Genomic DNA, 26,236 nt, shown 5'->3' with positions numbered 1-26,236 from the left:
CTCATTCACTTTGGCGCGACGTCGAACTATAAATAATGCTGTCACTAGCGTGAGCGTTGCGTGAGCGTCGTGGAAGGTCGGAAAAGTCGGCTGCGTGGGTGAGTGCCAAGATTGGGGAGCGTTTTGTAGTATGCGCAGTGCAATGGAGACGCGGAAACTTGTTGTGGCCCAGTGTTTTGCAGTTGGACGACAAGATTAGTACACAGTAGTAAAGAGCGGGGCACTGAGTTGGCATGAATAATGGAGTGCACAATGGGGCTCGAGATGTGTTTGTTACCTCAGGTGCTGTATGATTGTCGACAAGGAGTGAAAACGGAGCAATTTGTGACGGCTCTTTCAATTTAAGACGTTAAAAACAGACGGAATTTGCATTTGTAATACCAGAGCATCGAAACTACTTGGAACTTTTGTGTATATGAACGTGTCCGCGCCTTTGTACTCTGCTCCCTTCACCGCTACAAACCAACCAACCATCGTGTCCGTGCGCATCAGAGTCGCAAAGAATGGGGAATAGCGCAGTTTCGTCGTGTCTGGGGCGTAGCTCAGTTGGTAAAGCGTTCGCTTCGCATGTGAAAGGTGCAGGGTTCAAGCCGCGGCGCCTCAATTTTTTGTGGTCAGTGCATTGTAAGTGTTGGTCGCGGCGAACCTAAAGGCACGCAAGATGTTGCAAAGCCAGCGTCACAAACTGATATGATGTATACTGACGTAAGGAGAGCAAGATGTAAGTGTGGGGACCGGCTGTAATCGAGGTGTCATCGAGTGCAGATCTGTCTTAGGTATCACGGCTTAACCTCATTGAAGTCTAGAGGGTGGACAACACGTTCGTCTTACTCAGAGCGGTGTCCGAACTCTATTTTCGACGTTATACGTGCCACTTTCAGTGTGGCCAACTACGATTCGATACAGAATGCACGAAACCTGAAAGACACCCTAACGGATACATAGAGAGTAGTGTTTGTCTGCTGATTAATGGGAGTGCAAGGGTCTGTGTCGTCTATATGGCTGTATGTAGCACCATTAGTCTTCGGGGTGGCGGGCGTAGCTCAGATGGTAGAGCGCTCGCTTAGTATGCGAGAGGTACTGGGATCAATACCCAGTGCCTCCAGAATTTTTAACACACCTACATGCGCACCTTGCCATGCAAGTGGAATAATTCTCAGCCTGCAGATGTGTCTAGGAAGATACAAGCGAATGATTACCATCCACAATAGGCAAGCGTGCTGTTATTAGTGCGCGGGAAGCACCCTCCTCCCACGCCACCACTTTATTTAGAAACAGTACAAGTGTTCCCGTAAGATTCTCAAGCCTATGTCGGAAAGATCTGCCTTGCGCCGAGTTCACGTAAATCCCACTGCACATTCCTATTCTTTGCGTGCAGTCGGCTGCTACTGGTGTTGCTAGTTGTGACTGCTGATAACAGATGCCGTAGCAATCAATTCATGGAGTGAGTTGTATGTTTTGCGATAGTCTGTCTCTGACAAGCAAGCACAGGTGACATAGGTGCGAACACAGGAAGCTAGCAGACCCTCGCTGCCTGCAGACACCGAGCAGCCACTCTAGGAGGGCGGCCTAAGCCGTAGGCGAAATGTGCTCATTCGCTTTGGCGCGACGTCGAACTATAAATAATGCTGTCACTAGCGTGAGCGTCGTGGAAAGTCGGAAAAGTCGGCTGCGTGGGTGAGTGCCAAGTTTGGGGAGCGTTTTGTAGTATGCGCAGTGCAACGGAGACTCGGAAACTTGTTGTGGCCCAGTGTTTTGCAGTTGGACGACAAGATTAGTACACAGTAGTAAAGAGCGAGGCACTGAGTTGGCATGAATAATGGAGTGCACAATGGGGCTCGAGATGTGTTTGTTACCTCAGGTGCTGTATGATTGTCGACAAGGAGTGAAAACGGAGCAATTTGTGACGGCTCTTTCAATTTAAGACGTTAAAAACAGACGGAATTTGCATTTGTAATACCAGAGCATCGAAACTACTTGGAACTTTTGTGTATATGAACGTGTCCGCGCCTTTGTACTCTGCTCCCTTCACCGCTACAAACCAACCAACCATCGTGTCCGTGCGCATCAGAGTCGCAAAGAATGGGGAATAGCGCAGTTTCGTCGTGCCTGGGGCGTAGCTGAGATGGTAGAGCGTTCGCTTCGCATGAGAAAGGTGCAGGGTTCAAGCCGCGGCGCCCCAATTTTTTGTGGTCAGTGCATTGTAAGTGTTGGTCGCGGCGAACCTAAAGGCACGCAAGATGTTGCAAAGCCAGCGTCACAAACTGATATGATGTATACTGACGTAAGGAGAGCAAGATGTAAGTGTGGGGACCGGCTGTAATCGAGGTGTCATCGAGTGCAGATCTGTCTTAGGTATCACGGCTTAACCTCATTGAAGTCTAGAGGGTGGACAACACGTTCGTCTTACTCAGAGCGGTGTCCGAACTCTATTTTCGACGTTATACGTGCCACTTTCAGTGTGGCCAACTACGATTCGATACAGAATGCACGAAACCTGAAAGACACCCTAACGGATACATAGAGAGTAGTGTTTGTCTGCTGATTAATGGGAGTGCAAGGGTCTGTGTCGTCTATATGGCTGTATGTAGCACCATTAGTCTTCGGGGTGGCGGGCGTAGCTCAGATGGTAGAGCGCTCGCTTAGTATGCGAGAGGTACTGGGATCAATACCCAGTGCCTCCAGAATTTTTAACACACCTACATGCGCACCTTGCCATGCAAGTGGAATAATTCTCAGCCTGCAGATGTGTCTAGGAAGATACAAGCGAATGATTAGCATCCACAATAGGCAAGCGTGCTGTTATTAGTGCGCGGGAAGCACCCTCCTCCCACGCCACCACTTTATTTAGAAACAGTACAAGTGTTCCCGTAAGATTCTCAAGCCTATGTCGGAAAGATCTGCCTTGCGCCGAGTTCACGTAAATCCCACTGCACATTCCTATTCTTTGCGTGCAGTCGGCTGCTACTGGTGTTGCTAGTTGTGACTGCTGATAACAGATGCCGTAGCAATCAATTCATGGAGTGAGTTGTATGTTTTGCGATAGTCTGTCTCTGACAAGCAAGCACAGGTGACATAGGTGCGAACACAGGAAGCTAGCAGACCCTCGCTGCCTGCAGACACCGAGCAGCCACTCTAGGAGGGCGGCCTAAGCCGTAGGCGAAATGTGCTCATTCGCTTTGGCGCGACGTCGAACTATAAATAATGCTGTCACTAGCGTGAGCGTCGTGGAAAGTCGGAAAAGTCGGCTGCGTGGGTGAGTGCCAAGTTTGGGGAGCGTTTTGTAGTATGCGCAGTGCAATGGAGACTCGGAAACTTGTTGTGGCCCAGTGTTTTGCAGTTGGACGACAAGATTAGTACACAGTAGTAAAGAGCGAGGCACTGAGTTGGCATGAATAATGGAGTGCACAATGGGGCTCGAGATGTGTTTGTTACCTCAGGTGCTGTATGATTGTCGACAAGGAGTGAAAACGGAGCAATTTGTGACGGCTCTTTCAATTTAAGACGTTAAAAACAGACGGAATTTGCATTTGTAATACCAGAGCATCGAAACTACTTGGAACTTTTGTGTATATGAACGTGTCCGCGCCTTTGTACTCTGCTCCCTTCACCGCTACAAACCAACCAACCATCGTGTCCGTGCGCATCAGAGTCGCAAAGAATGGGGAATAGCGCAGTTTCGTCGTGTCTGGGGCGTAGCTCAGTTGGTAGAGCGTTCGCTTCGCATGTGAAAGGTGCAGGGTTCAAGCCGCGGCGCCTCAATTTTTTGTGGTCAGTGCATTGCAAGTGTTGGTCGCGGCGAACCTAAAGGCACGCAAGATGTTGCAAAGCCAGCGTCACAAACTGATATGATGTATACTGACGTAAGGAGAGCAAGATGTAAGTGTGGGGACCGGCTGTAATCGAGGTGTCATCGAGTGCAGATCTGTCTTAGGTATCACGGCTTAACCTCATTGAAGTCTAGAGGGTGGACAACACGTTCGTCTTACTCAGAGCGGTGTCCGAACTCTATTTTCGACGTTATACGTGCCACTTTCAGTGTGGCCAACTACGATTCGATACAGAATGCACGAAACCTGAAAGACACCCTAACGGATACATAGAGAGTAGTGTTTGTCTGCTGATTAATGGGAGTGCAAGGGTCTGTGTCGTCTATATGGCTGTATGTAGCACCATTAGTCTTCGGGGGGGCGGGCGTAGCTCAGATGGTAGAGCGCTCGCTTAGTATGCGAGAGGTACTGGGATCAATACCCAGTGCCTCCAGAATTTTTAACACACCTACATGCGCACCTTGCCATGCAAGTGGAATAATTCTCAGCCTGCAGATGTGTCTAGGAAGATACAAGCGAATGATTAGCATCCACAATAGGCAAGCGTGCTGTTATTAGTGCGCGGGAAGCACCCTCCTCCCACGCCACCATTTTATTTAGAAACAGTACAAGTGTTCCCGTAAGATTCTCAAGCCTATGTCGGAAAGATCTGCCTTGCGCCGAGTTCACGTAAATCCCACTGCACATTCCTATTCTTTGCGTGCAGTCGGCTGCTACTGGTGTTGCTAGTTGTGACTGCTGATAACAGATGCCGTAGCAATCAATTCATGGATTGAGTTGTATGTTTTGCGATAGTCTGTCTCTGACAAGCAAGCACAGGTGACATAGGTGCGAACACAGGAAGCTAGCAGACCCTCGCTGCCTGCAGACACCGAGCAGCCACACTAGGAGGGCTGCCTAAGCCGTAGGCGAAATGTGCTCATTCGCTTTGGCGCGACGTCGAACTATAAATAATGCTGTCACTAGCGTGAGCGTTGCGTGAGCGTCGTGGAAAGTCGGAAAAGTCGGCTGCGTGGGTGAGTGCCAAGTTTGGGGAGCGTTTTGTAGTATGCGCAGTGCATAGGAGACGCGGAACCTTGTTGTGGCCCAGTGTTTTGCAGTTGGACGACAAGATTAGTACACAGTAGTAAAGAGCGAGGCACTGAGTTGGCATGAATAATGGAGTGCACAATGGGGCTCGAGATGTGTTTGTTACCTCAGGTGCTGTATGATTGTCGACAAGGAGTGAAAACGGAGCAATTTGTGACGGCTCTTTCAATTTAAGACGTTAAAAACAGACGGAATTTGCATTTGTAATACCAGAGCATCGAAACTACTTGGAACTTTTGTGTATATGAACGTGTCCGCGCCTTTGTACTCTGCTCCCTTCACCGCTACAAACCAACCAACCATCGTGTCCGTGCGCATCAGAGTCGCAAAGAATGGGGAATAGCGCAGTTTCGTCGTGCCTGGGGCGTAGCTGAGATGGTAGAGCGTTCGCTTCGCATGAGAAAGGTGCAGGGTTCAAGCCGCGGCGCCCCAATTTTTTGTGGTCAGTGCATTGTAAGTGTTGGTCGCGGCGAACCTAAAGGCACGCAAAATGTTGCAAAGCCAGCGTCACAAACTGATATGATGTATACTGACGTAAGGAGAGCAAGATGTAAGTGTGGGGACCGGCTGTAATCGAGGTGTCATCGAGTGCAGATCTGTCTTAGGTATCACGGCTTAACCTCATTGAAGTCTAGAGGGTGGACAACACGTTCGTCTTACTCAGAGCGGTGTCCGAACTCTATTTTCGACGTTATACGTGCCACTTTCAGTGTGGCCAACTACGATTCGATACAGAATGCACGAAACCTGAAAGACACCCTAACGGATACATAGAGAGTAGTGTTTGTCTGCTGATTAATGGGAGTGCAAGGGTCTGTGTCGTCTATATGGCTGTATGTAGCACCATTAGTCTTCGGGGTGGCGGGCGTAGCTCAGATGGTAGAGCGCTCGCTTAGTATGCGAGAGGTACTGGGATCAATACCCAGTGCCTCCATAATTTTTAACACACCTACATGCGCACCTTGCCATGCAAGTGGAATAATTCTCAGCCTGCAGATGTGTCTAGGAAGATACAAGCGAATGATTAGCATCCACAATAGGCAAGCGTGCTGTTATTAGTGCGCGGGAAGCACCCTCCTCCCACGCCACCACTTTATTTAGAAACAGTACAAGTGTTCCCGTAAGATTCTCAAGCCTATGTCGGAAAGATCTGCCTTGCGCCGAGTTCACGTAAATCCCACTGCACATTCCTATTCTTTGCGTGCAGTCGGCTGCTACTGGTGTTGCTAGTTGTGACTGCTGATAACAGATGCCGTAGCAATCAATTCATGGAGTGAGTTGTATGTTTTGCGATAGTCTGTCTCTGACAAGCAAGCACAGGTGACATAGGTGCGAACACAGGAAGCTAGCAGACCCTCGCTGCCTGCAGACACCGAGCAGCCACTCTAGGAGGGCGGCCTAAGCCGTAGGCGAAATGTGCTCATTCGCTTTGGCGCGACGTCGAACTATAAATAATGCTGTCACTAGCGTGAGCGTCGTGGAAAGTCGGAAAAGTCGGCTGCGTGGGTGAGTGCCAAGTTTGGGGAGCGTTTTGTAGTATGCGCAGTGCAATGGAGACGCGGAAACTTGTTGTGGCCCAGTGTTTTGCAGTTGGACGACAAGATTAGTACACAGTAGTAAAGAGCGAGGCACTGAGTTGGCATGAATAATGGAGTGCACAATGGGGCTCGAGATGTGTTTGTTACCTCAGGTGCTGTATGATTGTCGACAAGGAGTGAAAACGGAGCAATTTGTGACGGCTCTTTCAATTTAAGACGTTAAAAACAGACGGAATTTGCATTTGTAATACCAGAGCATCGAAACTACTTGGAACTTTTGTGTATATGAACGTGTCCGCGCCTTTGTACTCTGCTCCCTTCACCGCTACAAACCAACCAACCATCGTGTCCGTGCGCATCAGAGTCGCAAAGAATGGGGAATAGCGCAGTTTCGTCGTGCCTGGGGCGTAGCTCAGATGGTACAGCGTTCGCTTCGCATGAGAAAGGTGCAGGGTTCAAGCCGCGGCGCCCCAATTTTTTGTGGTCAGTGCATTGTAAGTGTTGGTCGCGGCGAACCTAAAGGCACGCAAGATGTTGCAAAGCCAGCGTCACAAACTGATATGATGTATACTGACGTAAGGAGAGCAAGATGTAAGTGTGGGGACCGGCTGTAATCGAGGTGTCATCGAGTGCAGATCTGTCTTAGGTATCACGGCTTAACCTCATTGAAGTCTAGAGGGTGGACAACACGTTCGTCTTACTCAGAGCGGTGTCCGAACTCTATTTTCGACGTTATACGTGCCACTTTCAGTGTGGCCAACTACGATTCGATACAGAATGCACGAAACCTGAAAGACACCCTAACGGATACATAGAGAGTAGTGTTTGTCTGCTGATTAATGGGAGTGCAAGGGTCTGTGTCGTCTATATGGCTGTATGTAGCACCATTAGTCTTCGGGGGGGCGGGCGTAGCTCAGATGGTAGAGCGCTCGCTTAGTATGCGAGAGGTACTGGGATCAATACCCAGTGCCTCCAGAATTTTTAACACACCTACATGCGCACCTTGCCATGCAAGTGGAATAATTCTCAGCCTGCAGATGTGTCTAGGAAGATACAAGCGAATGATTAGCATCCACAATAGGCAAGCGTGCTGTTATTAGTGCGCGGGAAGCACCCTCCTCCCACGCCACCACTTTATTTAGAAACAGTACAAGTGTTCCCGTAAGATTCTCAAGCCTATGTCGGAAAGATCTGCCTTGCGCCGAGTTCACGTAAATCCCACTGCACATTCCTATTCTTTGCGTGCAGTCGGCTGCTACTGGTGTTGCTAGTTGTGACTGCTGATAACAGATGCCGTAGCAATCAATTCATGGATTGAGTTGTATGTTTTGCGATAGTCTGTCTCTGACAAGCAAGCACAGGTGACATAGGTGCGAACACAGGAAGCTAGCAGACCCTCGCTGCCTGCAGACACCGAGCAGCCACACTAGGAGGGCTGCCTAAGCCGTAGGCGAAATGTGCTCATTCGCTTTGGCGCGACGTCGAACTATAAATAATGCTGTCACTAGCGTGAGCGTTGCGTGAGCGTCGTGGAAAGTCGGAAAAGTCGGCTGCGTGGGTGAGTGCCAAGTTTGGGGAGCGTTTTGTAGTATGCGCAGTGCATAGGAGACGCGGAACCTTGTTGTGGCCCAGTGTTTTGCAGTTGGACGACAAGATTAGTACACAGTAGTAAAGAGCGAGGCACTGAGTTGGCATGAATAATGGAGTGCACAATGGGGCTCGAGATGTGTTTGTTACCTCAGGTGCTGTATGATTGTCGACAAGGAGTGAAAACGGAGCAATTTGTGACGGCTCTTTCAATTTAAGACGTTAAAAACAGACGGAATTTGCATTTGTAATACCAGAGCATCGAAACTACTTGGAACTTTTGTGTATATGAACGTGTCCGCGCCTTTGTACTCTGCTCCCTTCACCGCTACAAACCAACCAACCATCGTGTCCGTGCGCATCAGAGTCGCAAAGAATGGGGAATAGCGCAGTTTCGTCGTGCCTGGGGCGTAGCTGAGATGGTAGAGCGTTCGCTTCGCATGAGAAAGGTGCAGGGTTCACGCCGCGGCGCCCCAATTTTTTGTGGTCAGTGCATTGTAAGTGTTGGTCGCGGCGAACCTAAAGGCACGCAAAATGTTGCAAAGCCAGCGTCACAAACTGATATGATGTATACTGACGTAAGGAGAGCAAGATGTAAGTGTGGGGACCGGCTGTAATCGAGGTGTCATCGAGTGCAGATCTGTCTTAGGTATCACGGCTTAACCTCATTGAAGTCTAGAGGGTGGACAACACGTTCGTCTTACTCAGAGCGGTGTCCGAACTCTATTTTCGACGTTATACGTGCCACTTTCAGTGTGGCCAACTACGATTCGATACAGAATGCACGAAACCTGAAAGACACCCTAACGGATACATAGAGAGTAGTGTTTGTCTGCTGATTAATGGGAGTGCAAGGGTCTGTGTCGTCTATATGGCTGTATGTAGCACCATTAGTCTTCGGGGTGGCGGGCGTAGCTCAGATGGTAGAGCGCTCGCTTAGTATGCGAGAGGTACTGGGATCAATACCCAGTGCCTCCAGAATTTTTAACACACCTACATGCGCACCTTGCCATGCAAGTGGAATAATTCTCAGCCTGCAGATGTGTCTAGGAAGATACAAGCGAATGATTAGCATCCACAATAGGCAAGCGTGCTGTTATTAGTGCGCGGGAAGCACCCTCCTCCCACGCCACCACTTTATTTAGAAACAGTACAAGTGTTCCCGTAAGATTCTCAAGCCTATGTCGGAAAGATCTGCCTTGCGCCGAGTTCACGTAAATCCCACTGCACATTCCTATTCTTTGCGTGCAGTCGGCTGCTACTGGTGTTGCTAGTTGTGACTGCTGATAACAGATGCCGTAGCAATCAATTCATGGAGTGAGTTGTATGTTTTGCGATAGTCTGTCTCTGACAAGCAAGCACAGGTGACATAGGTGCGAACACAGGAAGCTAGCAGACCCTCGCTGCCTGCAGACACCGAGCAGCCACTCTAGGAGGGCGGCCTAAGCCGTAGGCGAAATGTGCTCATTCGCTTTGGCGCGACGTCGAACTATAAATAATGCTGTCACTAGCGTGAGCGTCGTGGAAAGTCGGAAAAGTCGGCTGCGTGGGTGAGTGCCAAGTTTGGGGAGCGTTTTGTAGTATGCGCAGTGCAATGGAGACGCGGAAACTTGTTGTGGCCCAGTGTTTTGCAGTTGGACGACAAGATTAGTACACAGTAGTAAAGAGCGAGGCACTGAGTTGGCATGAATAATGGAGTGCACAATGGGGCTCGAGATGTGTTTGTTACCTCAGGTGCTGTATGATTGTCGACAAGGAGTGAAAACGGAGCAATTTGTGACGGCTCTTTCAATTTAAGACGTTAAAAACAGACGGAATTTGCATTTGTAATACCAGAGCATCGAAACTACTTGGAACTTTTGTGTATATGAACGTGTCCGCGCCTTTGTACTCTGCTCCCTTCACCGCTACAAACCAACCAACCATCGTGTCCGTGCGCATCAGAGTCGCAAAGAATGGGGAATAGCGCAGTTTCGTCGTGCCTGGGGCGTAGCTCAGATGGTACAGCGTTCGCTTCGCATGAGAAAGGTGCAGGGTTCAAGCCGCGGCGCCCCAATTTTTTGTGGTCAGTGCATTGTAAGTGTTGGTCGCGGCGAACCTAAAGGCACGCAAGATGTTGCAAAGCCAGCGTCACAAACTGATATGATGTATACTGACGTAAGGAGAGCAAGATGTAAGTGTGGGGACCGGCTGTAATCGAGGTGTCATCGAGTGCAGATCTGTCTTAGGTATCACGGCTTAACCTCATTGAAGTCTAGAGGGTGGACAACACGTTCGTCTTACTCAGAGCGGTGTCCGAACTCTATTTTCGACGTTATACGTGCCACTTTCAGTGTGGCCAACTACGATTCGATACAGAATGCACGAAACCTGAAAGACACCCTAACGGATACATAGAGAGTAGTGTTTGTCTGCTGATTAATGGGAGTGCAAGGGTCTGTGTCGTCTATATGGCTGTATGTAGCACCATTAGTCTTCGGGGGGGCGGGCGTAGCTCAGATGGTAGAGCGCTCGCTTAGTATGCGAGAGGTACTGGGATCAATACCCAGTGCCTCCAGAATTTTTAACACACCTACATGCGCACCTTGCCATGCAAGTGGAATAATTCTCAGCCTGCAGATGTGTCTAGGAAGATACAAGCGAATGATTAGCATCCACAATAGGCAAGCGTGCTGTTATTAGTGCGCGGGAAGCACCCTCCTCCCACGCCACCACTTTATTTAGAAACAGTACAAGTGTTCCCGTAAGATTCTCAAGCCTATGTCGGAAAGATCTGCCTTGCGCCGAGTTCACGTAAATCCCACTGCACATTCCTATTCTTTGCGTGCAGTCGGCTGCTACTGGTGTTGCTAGTTGTGACTGCTGATAACAGATGCCGTAGCAATCAATTCATGGATTGAGTTGTATGTTTTGCGATAGTCTGTCTCTGACAAGCAAGCACAGGTGACATAGGTGCGAACACAGGAAGCTAGCAGACCCTCGCTGCCTGCAGACACCGAGCAGCCACACTAGGAGGGCTGCCTAAGCCGTAGGCGAAATGTGCTCATTCGCTTTGGCGCGACGTCGAACTATAAATAATGCTGTCACTAGCGTGAGCGTTGCGTGAGCGTCGTGGAAAGTCGGAAAAGTCGGCTGCGTGGGTGAGTGCCAAGTTTGGGGAGCGTTTTGTAGTATGCGCAGTGCATAGGAGACGCGGAACCTTGTTGTGGCCCAGTGTTTTGCAGTTGGACGACAAGATTAGTACACAGTAGTAAAGAGCGAGGCACTGAGTTGGCATGAATAATGGAGTGCACAATGGGGCTCGAGATGTGTTTGTTACCTCAGGTGCTGTATGATTGTCGACAAGGAGTGAAAACGGAGCAATTTGTGACGGCTCTTTCAATTTAAGACGTTAAAAACAGACGGAATTTGCATTTGTAATACCAGAGCATCGAAACTACTTGGAACTTTTGTGTATATGAACGTGTCCGCGCCTTTGTACTCTGCTCCCTTCACCGCTACAAACCAACCAACCATCGTGTCCGTGCGCATCAGAGTCGCAAAGAATGGGGAATAGCGCAGTTTCGTCGTGCCTGGGGCGTAGCTGAGATGGTAGAGCGTTCGCTTCGCATGAGAAAGGTGCAGGGTTCAAGCCGCGGCGCCCCAATTTTTTGTGGTCAGTGCATTGTAAGTGTTGGTCGCGGCGAACCTAAAGGCACGCAAAATGTTGCAAAGCCAGCGTCACAAACTGATATGATGTATACTGACGTAAGGAGAGCAAGATGTAAGTGTGGGGACCGGCTGTAATCGAGGTGTCATCGAGTGCAGATCTGTCTTAGGTATCACGGCTTAACCTCATTGAAGTCTAGAGGGTGGACAACACGTTCGTCTTACTCAGAGCGGTGTCCGAACTCTATTTTCGACGTTATACGTGCCACTTTCAGTGTGGCCAACTACGATTCGATACAGAATGCACGAAACCTGAAAGACACCCTAACGGATACATAGAGAGTAGTGTTTGTCTGCTGATTAATGGGAGTGCAAGGGTCTGTGTCGTCTATATGGCTGTATGTAGCACCATTAGTCTTCGGGGTGGCGGGCGTAGCTCAGATGGTAGAGCGCTCGCTTAGTATGCGAGAGGTACTGGGATCAATACCCAGTGCCTCCAGAATTTTTAACACACCTACATGCGCACCTTGCCATGCAAGTGGAATAATTCTCAGCCTGCAGATGTGTCTAGGAAGATACAAGCGAATGATTAGCATCCACAATAGGCAAGCGTGCTGTTATTAGTGCGCGGGAAGCACCCTCCTCCCACGCCACCACTTTATTTAGAAACAGTACAAGTGTTCCCGTAAGATTCTCAAGCCTATGTCGGAAAGATCTGCCTTGCGCCGAGTTCACGTAAATCCCACTGCACATTCCTATTCTTTGCGTGCAGTCGGCTGCTACTGGTGTTGCTAGTTGTGACTGCTGATAACAGATGCCGTAGCAATCAATTCATGGAGTGAGTTGTATGTTTTGCGATAGTCTGTCTCTGACAAGCAAGCACAGGTGACATAGGTGCGAACACAGGAAGCTAGCAGACCCTCGCTGCCTGCAGACACCGAGCAGCCACTCTAGGAGGGCGGCCTAAGCCGTAGGCGAAATGTGCTCATTCGCTTTGGCGCGACGTCGAACTATAAATAATGCTGTCACTAGCGTGAGCGTCGTGGAAAGTCGGAAAAGTCGGCTGCGTGGGTGAGTGCCAAGTTTGGGGAGCGTTTTGTAGTATGCGCAGTGCAATGGAGACGCGGAAACTTGTTGTGGCCCAGTGTTTTGCAGTTGGACGACAAGATTAGTACACAGTAGTAAAGAGCGAGGCACTGAGTTGGCATGAATAATGGAGTGCACAATGGGGCTCGAGATGTGTTTGTTACCTCAGGTGCTGTATGATTGTCGACAAGGAGTGAAAACGGAGCAATTTGTGACGGCTCTTTCAATTTAAGACGTTAAAAACAGACGGAATTTGCATTTGTAATACCAGAGCATCGAAACTACTTGGAACTTTTGTGTATATGAACGTGTCCGCGCCTTTGTACTCTGCTCCCTTCACCGCTACAAACCAACCAACCATCGTGTCCGTGCGCATCAGAGTCGCAAAGAATGGGGAATAGCGCAGTTTCGTCGTGCCTGGGGCGTAGCTGAGATGGTAGAGCGTTCGCTTCGCATGAGAAAGGTGCAGGGTTCAAGCCGCGGCGCCCCAATTTTTTGTGGTCAGTGCATTGTAAGTGTTGGTCGCGGCGAACCTAAAGGCACGCAAAATGTTGCAAAGCCAGCGTCACAAACTGATATGATGTATACTGACGTAAGGAGAGCAAGATGTAAGTGTGGGGACCGGCTGTAATCGAGGTGTCATCGAGTGCAGATCTGTCTTAGGTATCACGGCTTAACCTCATTGAAGTCTAGAGGGTGGACAACACGTTCGTCTTACTCAGAGCGGTGTCCGAACTCTATTTTCGACGTTATACGTGCCACTTTCAGTGTGGCCAACTACGATTCGATACAGAATGCACGAAACCTGAAAGACACCCTAACGGATACATAGAGAGTAGTGTTTGTCTGCTGATTAATGGGAGTGCAAGGGTCTGTGTCGTCTATATGGCTGTATGTAGCACCATTAGTCTTCGGGGTGGCGGGCGTAGCTCAGATGGTAGAGCGCTCGCTTAGTATGCGAGAGGTACTGGGATCAATACCCAGTGCCTCCAGAATTTTTAACACACCTACATGCGCACCTTGCCATGCAAGTGGAATAATTCTCAGCCTGCAGATGTGTCTAGGAAGATACAAGCGAATGATTAGCATCCACAATAGGCAAGCGTGCTGTTATTAGTGCGCGGGAAGCACCCTCCTCCCACGCCACCACTTTATTTAGAAACAGTACAAGTGTTCCCGTAAGATTCTCAAGCCTATGTCGGAAAGATCTGCCTTGCGCCGAGTTCACGTAAATCCCACTGCACATTCCTATTCTTTGCGTGCAGTCGGCTGCTACTGGTGTTGCTAGTTGTGACTGCTGATAACAGATGCCGTAGCAATCAATTCATGGAGTGAGTTGTATGTTTTGCGATAGTCTGTCTCTGACAAGCAAGCACAGGTGACATAGGTGCGAACACAGGAAGCTAGCAGACCCTCGCTGCCTGCAGACACCGAGCAGCCCCTCTAGGAGGGCGGCCTAAGCCGTAGGCGAAATGTGCTCATTCGCTTTGGCGCGACGTCGAACTATAAATAATGCTGTCACTAGCGTGAGCGTCGTGGAAAGTCGGAAAAGTCGGCTGCGTGGGTGAGTGCCAAGTTTGGGGAGCGTTTTGTAGTATGCGCAGTGCAATGGAGACGCGGAAACTTGTTGTGGCCCAGTGTTTTGCAGTTGGACGACAAGATTAGTACACAGTAGTAAAGAGCGAGGCACTGAGTTGGCATGAATAATGGAGTGCACAATGGGGCTCGAGATGTGTTTGTTACCTCAGGTGCTGTATGATTGTCGACAAGGAGTGAAAACGGAGCAATTTGTGACGGCTCTTTCAATTTAAGACGTTAAAAACAGACGGAATTTGCATTTGTAATACCAGAGCATCGAAACTACTTGGAACTTTTGTGTATATGAACGTGTCCGCGCCTTTGTACTCTGCTCCCTTCACCGCTACAAACCAACCAACCATCGTGTCCGTGCGCATCAGAGTCGCAAAGAATGGGGAATAGCGCAGTTTGGTCGTGCCTGGGGCGTAGCTCAGATGGTAGAGCGTTCGCTTCGCATGAGAAAGGTGCAGGGTTCAAGCCGCGGCGCCTCAATTTTTTGTGGGCAGTGAATTTGTAAGTGTTGGTCGCGGCGAACCTAAAGGCACGCAAGATGTTGCAAAGCCAGCGTCACAAACTGATATGATGTATACTGACGTAAGGAGAGCAAGATGTAAGTGTGGGGACCGGCTGTAATCGAGGTGTCATCGAGTGCAGATCTGTCTTAGGTATCACGGCTTAACCTCATTGAAGTCTAGAGGGTGGACAACACGTTCGTCTTACTCAGAGCGGTGTCCGAACTCTATTTTCGACGTTATACGTGCCACTTTCAGTGTGGCCAACTACGATTCGATACAGAATGCACGAAACCTGAAAGACACCCTAACGGATACATAGAGAGTAGTGTTTGTCTGCTGATTAATGGGAGTGCAAGGGTCTGTGTCGTCTATATGGCTGTATGTAGCACCATTAGTCTTCGGGGTGGCGGGCGTAGCTCAGATGGTAGAGCGCTCGCTTAGTATGCGAGAGGTACTGGGATCAATACCCAGTGCCTCCAGAATTTTTAACACACCTACATGCGCACCTTGCCATGCAAGTGGAATAATTCTCAGCCTGCAGATGTGTCTAGGAAGATACAAGCGAATGATTAGCATCCACAATAGGCAAGCGTGCTGTTATTAGTGCGCGGGAAGCACCCTCCTCCCACGCCACCACTTTATTTAGAAACAGTACAAGTGTTCCCGTAAGATTCTCAAGCCTATGTCGGAAAGATCTGCCTTGCGCCGAGTTCACGTAAATCCCACTGCACATTCCTATTCTTTGCGTGCAGTCGGCTGCTACTGGTGTTGCTAGTTGTGACTGCTGATAACAGATGCCGTAGCAATCAATTCATGGAGTGAGTTGTATGTTTTGCGATAGTCTGTCTCTGACAAGCAAGCACAGGTGACATAGGTGCGAACACAGGAAGCTAGCAGACCCTCGCTGCCTGCAGACACCGAGCAGCCACTCTAGGAGGGCGGCCTAAGCCGTAGGCGAAATGTGCTCATTCGCTTTGGCGCGACGTCGAACTATAAATAATGCTGTCACTAGCGTGAGCGTCGTGGAAAGTCGGAAAAGTCGGCTGCGTGGGTGAGTGCCAAGTTTGGGGAGCGTTTTGTAGTATGCGCAGTGCAATGGAGACGCGGAAACTTGTTGTGGCCCAGTGTTTTGCAGTTGGACGACAAGATTAGTACACAGTAGTAAAGAGCGAGGCACTGAGTTGGCATGAATAATGGAGTGCACAATGGGGCTCGAGATGTGTTTGTTACCTCAGGTGCTGTATGATTGTCGACAAGGAGTGAAAACGGAGCAATTTGTGACGGCTCTTTCAATTTAAGACGTTAAAAACAGACGGAATTTGCATTTGTAATACCAGAGCATCGAAACTACTTGGAACTTTTGTGTATATGAACGTGTCCGCGCCTTTGTACTCTGCTCCCTTCACCGCTACAAACCAACCAACCATCGTGTCCGTGCGCATCAGAGTCGCAAAGAATGGGGAATAGCGCAGTTTCGTCGTGCCTGGGGCGTAGCTGAGATGGTAGAGCGTTCGCTTCGCATGAGAAAGGTGCAGGGTTCAAGCCGCGGCGCCCCAATTTTTTGTGGTCAGTGCATTGTAAGTGTTGGTCGCGGCGAACCTAAAGGCACGCAAAATGTTGCAAAGCCAGCGTCACAAACTGATATGATGTATACTGACGTAAGGAGAGCAAGATGTAAGTGTGGGGACCGGCTGTAATCGAGGTGTCATCGAGTGCAGATCTGTCTTAGGTATCACGGCTTAACCTCATTGAAGTCTAGAGGGTGGACAACACGTTCGTCTTACTCAGAGCGGTGTCCGAACTCTATTTTCGACGTTATACGTGCCACTTTCAGTGTGGCCAACTACGATTCGATACAGAATGCACGAAACCTGAAAGACACCCTAACGGATACATAGAGAGTAGTGTTTGTCTGCTGATTAATGGGAGTGCAAGGGTCTGTGTCGTCTATATGGCTGTATGTAGCACCATTAGTCTTCGGGGTGGCGGGCGTAGCTCAGATGGTAGAGCGCTCGCTTAGTATGCGAGAGGTACTGGGATCAATACCCAGTGCCTCCATAATTTTTAACACACCTACATGCGCACCTTGCCATGCAAGTGGAATAATTCTCAGCCTGCAGATGTGTCTAGGAAGATACAAGCGAATGATTAGCATCCACAATAGGCAAGCGTGCTGTTATTAGTGCGCGGGAAGCACCCTCCTCCCACGCCACCACTTTATTTAGAAACAGTACAAGTGTTCCCGTAAGATTCTCAAGCCTATGTCGGAAAGATCTGCCTTGCGCCGAGTTCACGTAAATCCCACTGCACATTCCTATTCTTTGCGTGCAGTCGGCTGCTACTGGTGTTGCTAGTTGTGACTGCTGATAACAGATGCCGTAGCAATCAATTCATGGAGTGAGTTGTATGTTTTGCGATAGTCTGTCTCTGACAAGCAAGCACAGGTGACATAGGTGCGAACACAGGAAGCTAGCAGACCCTCGCTGCCTGCAGACACCGAGCAGCCACTCTAGGAGGGCGGCCTAAGCCGTAGGCGAAATGTGCTCATTCGCTTTGGCGCGACGTCGAACTATAAATAATGCTGTCACTAGCGTGAGCGTCGTGGAAAGTCGGAAAAGTCGGCTGCGTGGGTGAGTGCCAAGTTTGGGGAGCGTTTTGTAGTATGCGCAGTGCAATGGAGACGCGGAAACTTGTTGTGGCCCAGTGTTTTGCAGTTGGACGACAAGATTAGTACACAGTAGTAAAGAGCGAGGCACTGAGTTGGCATGAATAATGGAGTGCACAATGGGGCTCGAGATGTGTTTGTTACCTCAGGTGCTGTATGATTGTCGACAAGGAGTGAAAACGGAGCAATTTGTGACGGCTCTTTCAATTTAAGACGTTAAAAACAGACGGAATTTGCATTTGTAATACCAGAGCATCGAAACTACTTGGAACTTTTGTGTATATGAACGTGTCCGCGCCTTTGTACTCTGCTCCCTTCACCGCTACAAACCAACCAACCATCGTGTCCGTGCGCATCAGAGTCGCAAAGAATGGGGAATAGCGCAGTTTGGTCGTGCCTGGGGCGTAGCTCAGATGGTAGAGCGTTCGCTTCGCATGAGAAAGGTGCAGGGTTCAAGCCGCGGCGCCTCAATTTTTTGTGGGCAGTGAATTTGTAAGTGTTGGTCGCGGCGAACCTAAAGGCACGCAAGATGTTGCAAAGCCAGCGTCACAAACTGATATGATGTATACTGACGTAAGGAGAGCAAGATGTAAGTGTGGGGACCGGCTGTAATCGAGGTGTCATCGAGTGCAGATCTGTCTTAGGTATCACGGCTTAACCTCATTGAAGTCTAGAGGGTGGACAACACGTTCGTCTTACTCAGAGCGGTGTCCGAACTCTATTTTCGACGTTATACGTGCCACTTTCAGTGTGGCCAACTACGATTCGATACAGAATGCACGAAACCTGAAGTACACCCTAACGGATACATAGAGAGTAGTGTTTGTCTGCTGAATAATGGGAGTGCAAGGGTCTGTGTCGTCTATATGGCTGTATGTAGCACCATTAGTCTTCGTGGGGGCCGGGCGTAGCTCAGATGGTAGAGCGCTCGCTTAGTAAGCGTGAGGTACTGGAATCAATACCCAGTGCCTCCAGAATTTTTAACACACCTACATGCGCACCTTGCCATGCAAGTGGAATAATTCTCAGCCTGCAGATGTGTCTAGGAAGATACAAGCGAATGATTAGCATCCACAATTGGCAAGCGTGCTGTTATTAGTGCGCGGGAAGCACCCTCCTCCCACGCCACCACTTTATTTAGAAACAGTACAAGTGTTCCCGTAAGATTCTCAAGCCTATGTCGGAAAGATCTGCCTTGCGCCGAGTTCACGTAAATCCCACTGCACATTCCTATTCTTTGCGTGCAGTCGGCTGCTACTGGTGTTGCTAGTTGTGACTGCTGATAACAGATGCCGTAGCAATCAATTCATGGATTGAGTTGTATGTTTTGCGATAGTCTGTCTCTGACAAGCAAGCACAGGTGACATAGGTGCGAACACAGGAAGCTAGCAGACCCTCGCTGCCTGCAGACACCGAGCAGCCACACTAGGAGGGCTGCCTAAGCCGTAGGCGAAATGTGCTCATTCGCTTTGGCGCGACGTCGAACTATAAATAATGCTGTCACTAGCGTGAGCGTTGCGTGAGCGTCGTGGAAAATCGGAAAAGTCGGCTGCGTGGGTGAGTGCCAAGTTTGGGGAGCGTTTTGTAGTATGCGCAGTGCATAGGAGACGCGGAACCTTGTTGTGGCCCAGTGTTTTGCAGTTGGACGACAAGATTAGTACACAGTAGTAAAGAGCGAGGCACTGAGTTGGCATGAATAATGGAGTGCACAATGGGGCTCGAGATGTGTTTGTTACCTCAGGTGCTGTATGATTGTCGACAAGGAGTGAAAACGGAGCAATTTGTGACGGCTCTTTCAATTTAAGACGTTAAAAACAGACGGAATTTGCATTTGTAATACCAGAGCATCGAAACTACTTGGAACTTTTGTGTATATGAACGTGTCCGCGCCTTTGTACTCTGCTCCCTTCACCGCTACAAACCAACCAACCATCGTGTCCGTGCGCATCAGAGTCGCAAAGAATGGGGAATAGCGCAGTTTCGTCGTGCCTGGGGCGTAGTTGAGATGGTAGAGCGTTCGCTTCGCATGAGAAAGGTGCAGGGTTCAAGCCGCGGCGCCCCAATTTTTTGTGGTCAGTGCATTGTAAGTGTTGGTCGCGGCGAACCTAAAGGCACGCAAGATGTTGCAAAGCCAGCGTCACAAACTGATATGATGTATACTGACGTAAGGAGAGCAAGATGTAAGTGTGGGGACCGGCTGTAATCGAGGTGTCATCGAGTGCAGATCTGTCTTAGGTATCACGGCTTAACCTCATTGAAGTCTAGAGGGTGGACAACACGTTCGTCTTACTCAGAGCGGTGTCCGAACTCTATTTTCGACGTTATACGTGCCACTTTCAGTGTGGCCAACTACGATTCGATACAGAATGCACGAAACCTGAAAGACACCCTAACGGATACATAGAGAGTAGTGTTTGTCTGCTGATTAATGGGAGTGCAAGGGTCTGTGTCGTCTATATGGCTGTATGTAGCACCATTAGTCTTCGGGGTGGCGGGCGTAGCTCAGATGGTAGAGCGCTCGCTTAGTATGCGAGAGGTACTGGGATCAATACCCAGTGCCTCCAGAATTTTTAACACACCTACATGCGCACCTTGCCATGCAAGTGGAATAATTCTCAGCCTGCAGATGTGTCTAGGAAGATACAAGCGAATGATTAGCATCCACAATAGGCAAGCGTGCTGTTATTAGTGCGCGGGAAGCACCCTCCTCCCACGCCACCACTTTATTTAGAAACAGTACAAGTGTTCCCGTAAGATTCTCAAGCCTATGTCGGAAAGATCTGCCTTGCGCCGAGTTCACGTAAATCCCACTGCACATTCCTATTCTTTGCGTGCAGTCGGCTGCTACTGGTGTTGCTAGTTGTGACTGCTGATAACAGATGCCGTAGCAATCAATTCATGGAGTGAGTTGTATGTTTTGCGATAGTCTGTCTCTGACAAGCAAGCACAGGTGACATAGGTGCGAACACAGGAAGCTAGCAGACCCTCGCTGCCTGCAGACACCGAGCAGCCACTCTAGGAGGGCGGCCTAAGCCGTAGGCGAAATGTGCTCATTCGCTTTGGCGCGACGTCGAACTATAAATAATGCTGTCACTAGCGTGAGCGTCGTGGAAAGTCGGAAAAGTCGGCTGCGTGGGTGAGTGCCAAGTTTGGGGAGCGTTTTGTAGTATGCGCAGTGCAATGGAGACGCGGAAACTTGTTGTGGCCCAGTGTTTTGCAGTTGGACGACAAGATTAGTACACAGTAGTAAAGAGCGAGGCACTGAGTTGGCATGAATAATGGAGTGCACAATGGGGCTCGAGATGTGTTTGTTACCTCAGGTGCTGTATGATTGTCGACAAGGAGTGAAAACGGAGCAATTTGTGACGGCTCTTTCAATTTAAGACGTTAAAAACAGACGGAATTTGCATTTGTAATACCAGAGCATCGAAACTACTTGGAACTTTTGTGTATATGAACGTGTCCGCGCCTTTGTACTCTGCTCCCTTCACCGCTACAAACCAACCAACCATCGTGTCCGTGCGCATCAGAGTCGCAAAGAATGGGGAATAGCGCAGTTTGGTCGTGCCTGGGGCGTAGCTCAGATGGTAGAGCGTTCGCTTCGCATGAGAAAGGTGCAGGGTTCAAGCCGCGGCGCCTCAATTTTTTGTGGGCAGTGAATTTGTAAGTGTTGGTCGCGGCGAACCTAAAGGCACGCAAGATGTTGCAAAGCCAGCGTCACAAACTGAAATGATGTATACTGACGTAAGGAGAGCAAGATGTAAGTGTGGGGACCGGCTGTAATCGAGGTGTCATCGAGTGCAGATCTGTCTTAGGTATCACGGCTTAACCTCATTGAAGTCTAGAGGGTGGACAACACGTTCGTCTTACTCAGAGCGGTGTCCGAACTCTATTTTCGACGTTATACGTGCCACTTTCAGTGTGGCCAACTACGATTCGATACAGAATGCACGAAACCTGAAGTACACCCTAACGGATACATAGAGAGTAGTGTTTGTCTGCTGAATAATGGGAGTGCAAGGGTCTGTGTCGTCTATATGGCTGTATGTAGCACCATTAGTCTTCGTGGGGGGCGGGCGTAGCTCAGATGGTAGAGCGCTCGCTTAGTAAGCGTGAGGTACTGGAATCAATACCCAGTGCCTCCAGAATTTTTAACACACCTACATGCGCACCTTGCCATGCAAGTGGAATAATTCTCAGCCTGCAGATGTGTCTAGGAAGATACAAGCGAATGATTAGCATCCACAATTGGCAAGCGTGCTGTTATTAGTGCGCGGGAAGCACCCTCCTCCCACGCCACCACTTTATTTAGAAACAGTACAAGTGTTCCCGTAAGATTCTCAAGCCTATGTCGGAAAGATCTGCCTTGCGCCGAGTTCACGTAAATCCCACTGCACATTCCTATTCTTTGCGTGCAGTCGGCTGCTACTGGTGTTGCTAGTTGTGACTGCTGATAACAGATGCCGTAGCAATCAATTCATGGATTGAGTTGTATGTTTTGCGATAGTCTGTCTCTGACAAGCAAGCACAGGTGACATAGGTGCGAACACAGGAAGCTAGCAGACCCTCGCTGCCTGCAGACACCGAGCAGCCACACTAGGAGGGCTGCCTAAGCCGTAGGCGAAATGTGCTCATTCGCTTTGGCGCGACGTCGAACTATAAATAATGCTGTCACTAGCGTGAGCGTCGTGGAAAGTCGGAAAAGTCGGCTGCGTGGGTGAGTGCCAAGTTTGGGGAGCGTTTTGTAGTATGCGCAGTGCATAGGAGACGCGGAACCTTGTTGTGGCCCAGTGTTTTGCAGTTGGACGACAAGATTAGTACACAGTAGTAAAGAGCGAGGCACTGAGTTGGCATGAATAATGGAGTGCACAATGGGGCTCGAGATGTGTTTGTTACCTCAGGTGCTGTATGATTGTCGACAAGGAGTGAAAACGGAGCAATTTGTGACGGCTCTTTCAATTTAAGACGTTAAAAACAGACGGAATTTGCATTTGTAATACCAGAGCATCGAAACTACTTGGAACTTTTGTGTATATGAACGTGTCCGCGCCTTTGTACTCTGCTCCCTTCACCGCTACAAACCAACCAACCATCGTGTCCGTGCGCATCAGAGTCGCAAAGAATGGGGAATAGCGCAGTTTCGTCGTGCCTGGGGCGTAGCTGAGATGGTAGAGCGTTCGCTTCGCATGAGAAAGGTGCAGGGTTCAAGCCGCGGCGCCCCAATTTTTTGTGGTCAGTGCATTGTAAGTGTTGGTCGCGGCGAACCTAAAGGCACGCAAGATGTTGCAAAGCCAGCGTCACAAACTGATATGATGTATACTGACGTAAGGAGAGCAAGATGTAAGTGTGGGGACCGGCTGTAATCGAGGTGTCATCGAGTGCAGATCTGTCTTAGGTATCACGGCTTAACCTCATTGAAGTCTAGAGGGTGGACAACACGTTCGTCTTACTCAGAGCGGTGTCCGAACTCTATTTTCGACGTTATACGTGCCACTTTCAGTGTGGCCAACTACGATTCGATACAGAATGCACGAAACCTGAAAGACACCCTAACGGATACATAGAGAGTAGTGTTTGTCTGCTGATTAATGGGAGTGCAAGGGTCTGTGTCGTCTATATGGCTGTATGTAGCACCATTAGTCTTCGGGGTGGCGGGCGTAGCTCAGATGGTAGAGCGCTCGCTTAGTATGCGAGAGGTACTGGGATCAATACCCAGTGCCTCCAGAATTTTTAACACACCTACATGCGCACCTTGCCATGCAAGTGGAATAATTCTCAGCCTGCAGATGTGTCTAGGAAGATACAAGCGAATGATTAGCATCCACAATAGGCAAGCGTGCTGTTATTAGTGCGCGGGAAGCACCCTCCTCCCACGCCACCACTTTATTTAGAAACAGTACAAGTGTTCCCGTAAGATTCTCAAGCCTATGTCGGAAAGATCTGCCTTGCGCCGAGTTCACGTAAATCCCACTGCACATTCCTATTCTTTGCGTGCAGTCGGCTGCTACTGGTGTTGCTAGTTGTGACTGCTGATAACAGATGCCGTAGCAATCAATTCATGGATTGAGTTGTATGTTTTGCGATAGTCTGTCTCTGACAAGCAAGCACAGGTGACATAGGTGCGAACACAGGAAGCTAGCAGACCCTCGCTGCCTGCAGACACCGAGCAGCCACACTAGGAGGGCTGCCTAAGCCGTAGGCGAAATGTGCTCATTCGCTTTGGCGCGACGTCGAACTATAAATAATGCTGTCACTAGCGTGAGCGTTGCGTGAGCGTCGTGGAAAGTCGGAAAAGTCGGCTGCGTGGGTGAGTGCCAAGTTTGGGGAGCGTTTTGTAGTATGCGCAGTGCATAGGAGACGCGGAACCTTGTTGTGGCCCAGTGTTTTGCAGTTGGACGACAAGATTAGTACACAGTAGTAAAGAGCGAGGCACTGAGTTGGCATGAATAATGGAGTGCACAATGGGGCTCGAGATGTGTTTGTTACCTCAGGTGCTGTATGATTGTCGACAAGGAGTGAAAACGGAGCAATTTGTGACGGCTCTTTCAATTTAAGACGTTAAAAACAGACGGAATTTGCATTTGTAATACCAGAGCATCGAAACTACTTGGAACTTTTGTGTATATGAACGTGTCCGCGCCTTTGTACTCTGCTCCCTTCACCGCTACAAACCAACCAACCATCGTGTCCGTGCGCATCAGAGTCGCAAAGAATGGGGAATAGCGCAGTTTCGTCGTGCCTGGGGCGTAGCTGAGATGGTAGAGCGTTCGCTTCGCATGAGAAAGGTGCAGGGTTCAAGCCGCGGCGCCCCAATTTTTTGTGGTCAGTGCATTGTAAGTGTTGGTCGCGGCGAACCTAAAGGCACGCAAGATGTTGCAAAGCCAGCGTCACAAACTGATATGATGTATACTGACGTAAGGAGAGCAAGATGTAAGTGTGGGGACCGGCTGTAATCGAGGTGTCATCGAGTGCAGATCTGTCTTAGGTATCACGGCTTAACCTCATTGAAGTCTAGAGGGTGGACAACACGTTCGTCTTACTCAGAGCGGTGTCCGAACTCTATTTTCGACGTTATACGTGCCACTTTCAGTGTGGCCAACTACGATTCGATACAGAATGCACGAAACCTGAAAGACACCCTAACGGATACATAGAGAGTAGTGTTTGTCTGCTGATTAATGGGAGTGCAAGGGTCTGTGTCGTCTATATGGCTGTATGTAGCACCATTAGTCTTCGGGGTGGCGGGCGTAGCTCAGATGGTAGAGCGCTCGCTTAGTATGCGAGAGGTACTGGGATCAATACCCAGTGCCTCCAGAATTTTTAACACACCTACATGCGCACCTTGCCATGCAAGTGGAATAATTCTCAGCCTGCAGATGTGTCTAGGAAGATACAAGCGAATGATTAGCATCCACAATAGGCAAGCGTGCTGTTATTAGTGCGCGGGAAGCACCCTCCTCCCACGCCACCACTTTATTTAGAAACAGTACAAGTGTTCCCGTAAGATTCTCAAGCCTATGTCGGAAAGATCTGCCTTGCGCCGAGTTCACGTAAATCCCACTGCACATTCCTATTCTTTGCGTGCAGTCGGCTGCTACTGGTGTTGCTAGTTGTGACTGCTGATAACAGATGCCGTAGCAATCAATTCATGGAGTGAGTTGTATGTTTTGCGATAGTCTGTCTCTGACAAGCAAGCACAGGTGACATAGGTGCGAACACAGGAAGCTAGCAGACCCTCGCTGCCTGCAGACACCGAGCAGCCACTCTAGGAGGGCGGCCTAAGCCGTAGGCGAAATGTGCTCATTCACTTTGGCGCGACGTCGAACTATAAATAATGCTGTCACTAGCGTGAGCGTTGCGTGAGCGTCGTGGAAGGTCGGAAAAGTCGGCTGCGTGGGTGAGTGCCAAGATTGGGGAGCGTTTTTTAGTATGCGCAGTGCAATGGAGACGCGGAAACTTGTTGTGGCCCAGTGTTTTGCAGTTGGACGACAAGATTAGTACACAGTAGTAAAGAGCGGGGCACTGAGTTGGCATGAATAATGGAGTGCACAATGGGGCTCGAGATGTGTTTGTTACCTCAGGTGCTGTATGATTGTCGACAAGGAGTGAAAACGGAGCAATTTGTGACGGCTCTTTCAATTTAAGACGTTAAAAACAGACGGAATTTGCATTTGTAATACCAGAGCATCGAAACTACTTGGAACTTTTGTGTATATGAACGTGTCCGCGCCTTTGTACTCTGCTCCCTTCACCGCTACAAACCAACCAACCATCGTGTCCGTGCGCATCAGAGTCGCAAAGAATGGGGAATAGCGCAGTTTCGTCGTGTCTGGGGCGTAGCTCAGTTGGTAGAGCGTTCGCTTCGCATGTGAAAGGTGCAGGGTTCAAGCCGCGGCGCCTCAATTTTTTGTGGTCAGTGCATTGTAAGTGTTGGTCGCAGCGAACCTAAAGGCACGCAAGATGTTGCAAAGCCAGCGTCACAAACTGATATGATGTATACTGACGTAAGGAGAGCAAGATGTAAGTGTGGGGACCGGCTGTAATCGAGGTGTCATCGAGTGCAGATCTGTCTTAGGTATCACGGCTTAACCTCATTGAAGTCTAGAGGGTGGACAACACGTTCGTCTTACTCAGAGCGGTGTCCGAACTCTATTTTCGACGTTATACGTGCCACTTTCAGTGTGGCCAACTACGATTCGA

General features: G+C 49.4%; 2 non-coding genes across 2 annotated transcripts; both read left to right on the top strand.

Moving 5' to 3' along the window:
• The first annotated feature begins 3,689 nt into the window (after positions 1–3,689).
• Trnaa-cgc (transfer RNA alanine (anticodon CGC)) lies at positions 3,690–3,762 on the top strand. Its single transcript has one exon. It is a non-coding gene; the product is annotated as a tRNA-Ala (tRNA).
• A 22,104-nt stretch (positions 3,763–25,866) lies between these two features.
• On the top strand, positions 25,867–25,939 carry Trnaa-cgc (transfer RNA alanine (anticodon CGC)). The gene has a single exon. It is a non-coding gene; the product is annotated as a tRNA-Ala (tRNA).
• The last annotated feature ends 297 nt before the right edge of the window (positions 25,940–26,236 follow it).

The sequence above is a fragment of the Schistocerca gregaria genome, chromosome 10 (genome assembly GCF_023897955.1).
Source record: "Schistocerca gregaria isolate iqSchGreg1 chromosome 10, iqSchGreg1.2, whole genome shotgun sequence".
Taxonomy (NCBI): Eukaryota; Metazoa; Arthropoda; class Insecta; order Orthoptera; family Acrididae; genus Schistocerca; species Schistocerca gregaria.
This window is presented reverse-complemented; position numbering and strand designations above follow the sequence as displayed.